We start from the raw sequence: 9007 nt of genomic DNA, 5'->3' as shown, positions 1-9007 counted from the left end.
ATAAAAACAATAACTGACATTCAGTTCCTGAAAAACCTTCCCCAAAGATGCTATATAGAGGTTAAATAGTAGATCGGAGAGTTCCAATTCTTCCGGCACACTCGCAAGGATAATGTGGTTGATACTTGACCATTGCTGTTAACTCAGATTACTCGATCTTGAAAATACAAGGAAACCCAAGAATATACTTTACCTCTCACCTCCATCATCATCAAATTTCAAAGCGTATCTACTATATAAGCAACTGATGTAAGATACAGTGTTTGCAGCAACCTAGCTCAGGTGCAGAATGAGTGTATATATGAATTTCAGCAAGAAACCATCAGGTAATCAAGATTAAAAATATTTCTCTGAGCATAAAAAGGATGGAGTCTGTCCAGAGGAAGGCTTCTAAAATGATGTGTGGACTTTGTGATAAGGCGTCTGGGGACAGACTTAAAGATCTCAATCTGTATACTTTGGAGGAAAGGCGGGAGAGGGGAGATATGATAGAGTCGTTTAAATACCTATGCAATGTAAATGTGCATGAGTCGAGTCTCTTTCATTTGAAAGGAAACTCTGGAATGAGAGGGCATAGGATGAAATTAAGAGGTGATAGGCTCAGGAGTAATCTAAGGAAATATTTTTTTACGGAAAGGGTAGTAGATGCTTGGAACAGTCTTCCAGAAGAGGTGGTGGAAATAGAGACTGTGGGCTCCTGTTACTAAGCTGTGTTAGGGCTGTAACGCGCGGAAAAGCGTGCGCTACAATGCCACGCGCGCTGGACACTAATGCCAGCATTGAGCTAGCGTTAGTTCTAGCCATGTAGCGCGGGGTTAGCGCGCGCTAATCTGCTGCGTGCGCTGAAAACGCTAGCGCACCTTAGTAAAAGGAGCCCTGTGTGTCTGAATTCAAGAGGGTCTGGGATAGGCACGTGGGATCTCTCAGAGAAAGAGATAATGGTTACTGTGGACAGGCAGACTAGATGGGCCCAAAGTGGCTGCAGCGCAGCAAAGTGGCTTCTTGGTCTAATGGTATGATTCTTGCTTTGGGTGCAAAAGGTCCTGGGTTCAATTCCCAGACAAGCCCTTTGATTTCTAGGGCAGGTTCAAGGTGGCAGAATGGCTTGGTACCGGTCAGATTTTTAGGGGAGGGTCATTGGTGTGGGCAGACTTGATGGGCCTTGGTCCTTATCTGCCGTCACTTTCTATGTTTCTATTTGGCCTTTATCTGCCATCATGTTACAATGTTTCTATAGTACACAACCTAAAACTAGTTATCCCAGCAGCATATAAACTAATCAGAAAAATATATATATAATACTGCTTTAAATTGAAACATACATATCAAAACACAAAGCCCAGCATAGTTCAAGAACTCAGGCCTCAGAAACGGAGCCTACGCTCAGTCGTAAATCACAGACTGGAAAGATCCGCGTAGTCAAACAGCCCCTGCTCCAATCATTGGCCAGTAAGTACGGCTTATTTGAAAAAAAATTTTTAAATATTTTTTTAAGCAATTTAAAACTCTAGCATCAACTAAAACACTAGAGAAATGTTTCGCATATGTAGTAGCCAGGATTTGAAAAAAAGGACTTATCTCAAAGTTCAGCTTATTGTATCTGCCATTCGTGTCTTATTTTGCCGACGCGGCCACGTTTCGCGGGAATTTTAACATCCGCTGCATCAGGGCCATCAAGACACTCAAAATCACAGGCTCACAACCAACAATAGGTTTACTTTCATTGCCTCTGAAAGTACAGGCTCTGGCTCTGGTTCAGCAACCTCCATTCTTTCAACTTCTGCACATGGCTCTGGGGTCAGTGGCTCCTCAGGACTCTGCCATTCCATCTGGTCCTCTTCTGACTGCCACTTGGCTTGGAGAGCTTTATGCAGCCACTGCTTTGCTTAAGTTTAGCAATGACCCGCCCTAACCTAGCTAAGAGGGAAGCAGGCTTCAGCTCCCTCTGGCTCCCCTGGTGGTCACCTATGAGGGACCAGGTGGCCACCAGGGGAGCCAGAGGGAGCTGAAGCCTGCTTCCCTCTTAGCTAGGTTAGGGCGGGTCATTGCTAAACTTAAGCAAAGCAGTGGCTGCATAAAGCTCTCCAAGCCAAGTGGCAGTCAGAAGAGTACCAGATGGAATGGCAGAGTCCTGAGGAGCCACTGACCCCAGAGCCATGTGCAGAAGTTGAAAGAATGGAGGTTGCTGAACCAGAGCCAGAGCCTGTACTTTCAGAGGCAATGAAAGTAAACCTATTGTTGGTTGTGAGCCTGTGATTTTGAGTGTCTTGATGGCCCTGATGCAGCGGATGTTAAAATTCCCGCGAAACGTGGCCGCGTCGGCAAAATAAGACACGAATGGCAGATACAATAAGCTGAACTTTGAGATAAGTCCTTTTTTTCAAATCCTGGCTACTACATATGCGAAACATTTCTCTAGTGTTTTAGTTGATGCTAGAGTTTTAAATTGCTTAAAAAAATATTTAAAAATTTTTTTTCAAATAAGCCGTACTTACTGGCCAATGATTGGAGCAGGGGCTGTTTGACTACGCGGATCTTTCCAGTCTGTGATTTACGACTGAGCGTAGGCTCCGTTTCTGAGGCCTGAGTTCTTGAACTATGCTGGGCTTTGTGTTTTGATATGTATGTTTCAATTTAAAGCAGTATTATATATATATTTTTCTGACAATGTTTCTATAACCATAAAGTTCTATGACATCACAATGCAGGTAAAGAGCCTTAGCCAATAGGGAGAGGAGATGCAAATGTTAAGAGCTTTAGTCAATAGGGAGAGGAAGAAGTAATGGTTATTGCAGATGGGCAGACTGGATGGGCCATTTGGCCTTTATCTGCTTTCATGTTTCTATGTTACCCTATTCACATCATGAAACACTTTTGGTCAAAGTACATAAAAAATTAAACTGAAGTACCATAGTATCTTGAACTACATAACAGCAATTGCAAATTCTAGCCTGCTTTAATGTAGAGGTCTGCACGGGAACGGGGATCACGGGAATCCCCCCCTAACCCACGGGACTCCCAAGGGGACCCCCCTTTAGCCCACAGGACACCCACGGGGATGGAAGGCTTTGGAAGCAGGGTTCGTCCATATAAGATAATGGACACGTCAGCCTTAGTAAAAGAGGGGGTTTATAAGTTAATTACCTGAACAGAAAACAAAAAAAGGGTTCCACCAAAAAGATTCCACAAGGAAAACAGCAGCGCAAACACAAAAGAAACTGTGGAATTGATGATCCTGCCAGAAGTAATCGCTGCTTTTTATGGGGACGGGCGGGGATGGAGGTAATTCCTTGCGGGAATGGGTGGGGACGGAGAGGATCCTGACGGGGACGGGTGGGGACGGAGAGGATCCTGACGGGGACGGGTGGGGACGGAGAGGATCCTGACGGGGACGGGTGGGGACGGAGAGGATCCTGACGGGGACGGGTGGGGACGGAGAGGATCCTGACGGGGACGGGTGGGGACGGAGAGGATCCTGGCGGGGACGGGTGGGGACGGAGAGGATCCTGACGGGGACGGGTGGGGACGGAGAGGATCCTGACGGGGACGGGTGGGGACGGAGAGGATCCGGGCTGGGATGGGTGGAATTTCTGTCCCCGTGCAACTCTCTACTTTAAAGCTTCAGTATTTTTGTGGAGCAAATCTTTTGGCCTTCAGTCTTTGGAAGGAAACGACTCGCACTTGTTAATGGGCTGACACAGTGATATAATCTTGATTTATACGTACCGATTTAAGCACTGCTGCTGCTTTGCTAAGAGCTTGTTCCCCAGTTGCCGATTCTTTTAAAGCTCCCTCCTGCACTAACTTTCGTGTACCTGTTACATGAGCCCCAGGAGGATGATCAATCACGAGAGACGTGGAACCTTATTTTAGAAAAGAACTCCAGGTGTCCAGTTTGGGGCATGGGGATTTCCCACCGTATTTTATAAGGGGCTTAGCCACATGTAGAACCTCTAAGGGCTCCTTTTATCAAGCCGCGCTAGCGGGGTTAACGTGCGCGACTTTTCATCACGTGCTAACCCCTGCGCTGGCCTAAAAACTACCGCCTGCTCAAGAGGAGGTGGTAGCATTAAACCGCTAGAGTGGGATGATAAAAGGAGCTCTAAGTGCATAGTCCTTCCATGTCCACTGGGAGCATGAATTTTAAAATGCTGCATATGATGAAAACATACATATAACACTTCTATATATTTGTCCAGATTTTCATTTATGAAAATCTGGTAACCCTAGTACAAATATTATATGTGGGGATCAGTGGCATAGCAAGGGGAAGGAGGGTGCCATCTTGGTGGAGGTGCCAGCACCTCTCTCCCCCCCCCCCCCACGCCACCCTCCCTTCTCCACCCACACCCCGCCTCTTTAAATCTTTGCCAGTGTAAGCGCTGACCTGGCTCTCCTTTGAAATAATTTCCGGGTCACAGGGCCAGGAAGTGATGGCAGAGGGGAAAGCCAACTATTGAACTTGCAATAGGTTTATTTTTACTTCGACTGTGTTGTTATAGGGAATGGGGGGGGGGTAATATGCTATGTATATTAAGGAAAATTGTTGTAGCTTGTTTGACTATTTACCCTATTTTGACTCTCAAGAAATATATTTAAACATACAAAAAAAAAAAAGGGAAAAAAAGCACCCCCTGCCAACAATAGCCCTCCCCAGTGAACCATCGAACATGGCACCGGGAAGACACCCCTTCCTCGCTAGCAAAAAACAGCAGGAGGGATGGCCATTCTCTCCTGCTATTTGCCCCCCCTCCCGTGCCAGCAAAAACAGCAGGAAGAATGCCCACTTCCACTTCCACTTGCCATGCCAACCCCCAACCCCCAAAGAAAATTGGCAGCAGGATGCCCACTCCCTCCTACCAATGAGACTCCCACCCCAAACAGCAGCGATATGGCAGGAGGGATGCCCACTAACTACTGCCACTGAAGGCCCACTCCCTCACCATGCGTCCCCCCATGTGCTCTCCTACCCTTCCCCCCTCCCCGCACCCTGAAAAAATAGGCAGGAGGGATGCCTACTCCCTCCTGCAACCGGAGTTTCCCCACCATCCCTCGCCATCCCCCAAACCCCCCCATACCTTCTTAGAAATGTTGGAGCAGGACAGAAGCTCAGTCTATCCCATTTGTAGGGCCGCAGCTCCAAAATGACGGGTCTTTATCCTCCCCGGTGCATCATGTGATGCACGGGGAGGGGCCTAAGGCCTTGATTGGCTCAGATGCCTAAGGCCCTACCCCTTGGGAGGGTCCTTAGGCATCTTAGCCAATCAGGGCTTTAGGCTCCTCCCTCTGTATCCCATGTATAAGGGGGAGGAGTCTAAGGCCCTTTAGGCAGACTTTATTGAATCAGGGCCTTAGAAATACCTACATTAAATATGCAGCTCACACTTGGTAAAGTCCTGCATTAGATTTTATCACAGCTTAGTAAAAGGGCCCAGAATTCTGACCCGTTGAACAGTCACTGAGATCCCTTCAACCAGGGTTACCGCATCAGGAGGTCATCTGCGCATGCGTGAATGCAATATGGTCATGTCACGCGCAGGTGCCCTTCTGACGTGGCTCTGAGCATGAGAACAGGTTGAGGGGGGCAGGGCTAGGGTGGTGAGGCTGGGACAGAACAGGGTGTGACTTGGACAGAAGGGGGCAGGCCTGCGAGCAGGGCCAAGGGTCTGGATTTGACAGTCGTAAAATCTGTCGTCAACTGTCCTCAGAGGCTGTGAATGCTGCCTCTAGTTTCAAGGTCAAGTTTCAAGTTTATTAATATGTTTGATGAATCGCTTATTAAAATTACTAAGCGATGAACAAAATTAAAAATAGAGTATAATACAAAGAAACTAACATATTGACAATATTCTTTCATAAAATACAAACATGAGTCGGGAGGGAAAGTGAAAAAGTTACAATTTTCATTTTGGTAGAAAAAGGGGAAAAAAACAAGAGGGTGTGGGGTGGTTAAACTATGGCACATTTGAAACCTTACTTAAGAAGTTTAAATATTAAAAGCATCTTTAAAAAGATAAGATTTTAAAGATTTTTTGAACATTGTGACATCTTTTTCGTTTCTAATCAAGTTTGAAGTTTCAAGTTTATTGATTTTTAATATCCCGATCATAAAACAAATATCTGACCGGTTAACAATAAAATTTGAAATAGGAAAGGAAGAATTAATTTAATGGTGTATTAGAAAGATTAGTAAGAAAAATAAAATTAAAAAAAAAAAAAGAAACAAGAAAAAAAAAACATATAAAACATACGGACAAACCTGACAGTGAGGATGAGTGGGGAGGAAGGGAAAAGTTACATAATCTTAGAAGAAATGAGATAGAGGGAAGGGATATAACACGAGGGGTAAGGGTGCGTGGTATGAGAGATATGCGCTGAAGAGAAGGTTAGTTTTGAGAAAGAGATCAACAAGTAAACCAAGAAAGATTAAGATTTGGCAAAGGCATCTTGAAATAGATAAGTTTTAAGATTAGTCTTAAATTTTGGTAATTGGATTTCATCCCGAAGAAATTGAGGGAGAGAGTTCCATAATGTGGGGGCAGTTATAGCAAAAGTTAGTATTCCTAGTGTAGTAGGATTCTTTTAAAGAAGGAATGAAAAGCATATATTGTGGCAGAGAATTCCACCATTGGGAGCAAAGGCATCCTCATGTCTTCTGAGTAGCCACACATAGCACTTGCAATGGAGATGTCGGGCCAGCCGCAACTGTACGCTTTACCAGAAATTCTCTGAAGGTGCTTTTGTTTTGTGTAGCTGTTGGGCAGGAATCATAATAATACACACAGTTTGCCCTAACCACAACTGAATTCCAGTCAACAAAATAGCTCTCATTTCTTCCTATATAAATAGAAATAAAAAAGAAACTCATAGTATATTTTTTCAGTATTTATTTGGTGAAGCCTTTGTGGTTACAATCTCCAAGAAGAAGAGGCCTCACACCGCATCCCTTGCTAACAGAAAACAATATCAAAGAAGTTGCCAAAAAAAGCCCCACCAGAATAAGGGCAGCAAAAGCAAAAAAAAAAAACAAAAACAAACAACTTCAACAATCGTATTGCATCACAAAAGCAGTCAAAGGCCCTCTTTTGTTAAGGTGCGCTACGTGTTTTACCACGCATTTATCGTGCGCTAAATCAACGCGCGTGCTAAACGCTAACGCGTCCATAGGATAACATTTAGCGCAGGGATCTCAAAATCCCTCCTTGAGGGCCGCAATCCAGTCGGGTTTTCAGGATTTCCCCAATGAATATGCATTGAAAGCAGTGCATGCACATAGATCTCATGCATATTCATTACGGAAATCCTGAAAACCCGACTGGATTGCAGCCCTCAAGGAGGGACTTTGAGACCTCTGATTTAGCGCAACCCAGTAAAACGCAAAAGTGGCATCAAGTCTTCAATTAATCAAGGGGGGGACGCTATGAATGCCACAGACAGTGATTGCACAATAACATCATGTGCTGAGAAGTTCAACATGCTTAAATATTGAATTATTTGTTTCTTTATTTTTCTTTCTTTATTTAAAAACTTTAATATACCGCCTGAAGTCACAGCGGTTTCCAAGTAAGCAAGCATAAAGCAAAAGCGAAAACCAAAGACAATGCAAATCATTCTTCATAATAATATCAACACATATGAAAATCAAATTTACAAATTCTTAAATGGCATATTTGAAAAGAAGATACCAAAATGCCCAAACAACGTTGGGAAGGACAGATCAAAAATATGCATCTACGAACAGCTTAGGCCCTCTTTTACTAAGGTGCGCTATTCAAATTAGCTCGCGCTAAACACTAACATGCATGCATGTTAGCCTACGGATGTGTTAGCGTTTAGCGCGTGCTAATTTGAATAGCGCATGCTGATCGGTTAGCGCACCTTAGTAAAAGACCGGGTTAGTTTTCAGCATCTTCTTGAAGCTGTAATGATCTGCACATAATCTTAGTTGCCCGGTAAACTCATTCCGATATGATATTCCAGCAACGGAAAACATTTGGCGTTGAGTTGCCACATATCTAACATTATCAGCTGTCAGTTTCATTTTCCCCTCAGAACCTAATGCCCTTAGAGCAGGGATAGGGAGCTCCGGTCCTTGAGAGCCGTAGTCCTGTCGGGTTTTCAGGATTTCCCTAATGAATATGCATTGAAAGCAGCACATGCAAATAGATCTCATGCATATTCATTGGGGAAATCCTGAACACCTGACCGGAATACGGCTGTCGAGGACCAGAGTTCCCTACCCCTGCCTTAGAGGTTTATAAATCTCCCATAGAGATTGAAACCAGAATGGTTCAGTTTGATGCACTATTTCAGGGGTGTCCAATGTCGGTCCTCGAGGGCCGCAGTCCAGTCAGATTTTCAGGATTTCCCCAATGAATATACACGAGGTCTATTTGCATGCACTGCTTTCATTGTATGCTAATAGATCTCATGCATATTCATTGGGGAAATCCTGAAAACCCGACTGGATTGCGGCCCTCGAGGACCGACATTGGACACCCCTGCACTATTTGATGTACCAAGGACAACACTTTGAATTGAATTTTTTTGCTCAATCGGTAGCCAGTGCATGGGGGGTTATATCGGCTGCCCTCGTTACCCCACTAATCACCCTAGCTACAGAATTCATAAACACCTGCAGAACTTTCAATTTCATTTTAGGCAAGCCCCAAAACAAGGAATTACAGTAGTCCAATCTTGTCAAAAGCAGAAATTGGGCCACAGTTCTAAAGTCATATTTATTCAAAAATGGTTTCAGAAAAGAAGAAAATATATTTTTTTTAATTACATAATATTCCATAACAGTCAAATGATCAATAAGAAAAATTAACTACTCAATACAAACTAAAATAAATACAGATTGCAGTCCCAAACTTGTTTCTTTAATTTACAAAAGCCAATTGAAAGAAATGTGCTTTTAAATGTCTTTTAAAATTTATATACGATTCGTCTTTTCTCAATTCTATCGGCAAATGATTCCATAACCATGGAACTAAATTTAAAAGAT

General features: G+C 43.8%; 1 non-coding gene across 1 annotated transcript; it reads left to right on the top strand.

Annotated features, from left to right (window-relative positions):
* The first annotated feature begins 996 nt into the window (after positions 1-996).
* On the top strand, positions 997-1068 carry TRNAP-UGG. The gene has a single exon. It is a non-coding gene; the product is annotated as a tRNA-Pro (tRNA).
* Positions 1069-9007: the final 7939 nt, after the last annotated feature.

Source organism: Geotrypetes seraphini, chromosome 11 (assembly GCF_902459505.1).
Source record: "Geotrypetes seraphini chromosome 11, aGeoSer1.1, whole genome shotgun sequence".
Lineage (NCBI taxonomy): Eukaryota > Metazoa > Chordata > Amphibia > Gymnophiona > Dermophiidae > Geotrypetes > Geotrypetes seraphini.
This window is presented reverse-complemented; position numbering and strand designations above follow the sequence as displayed.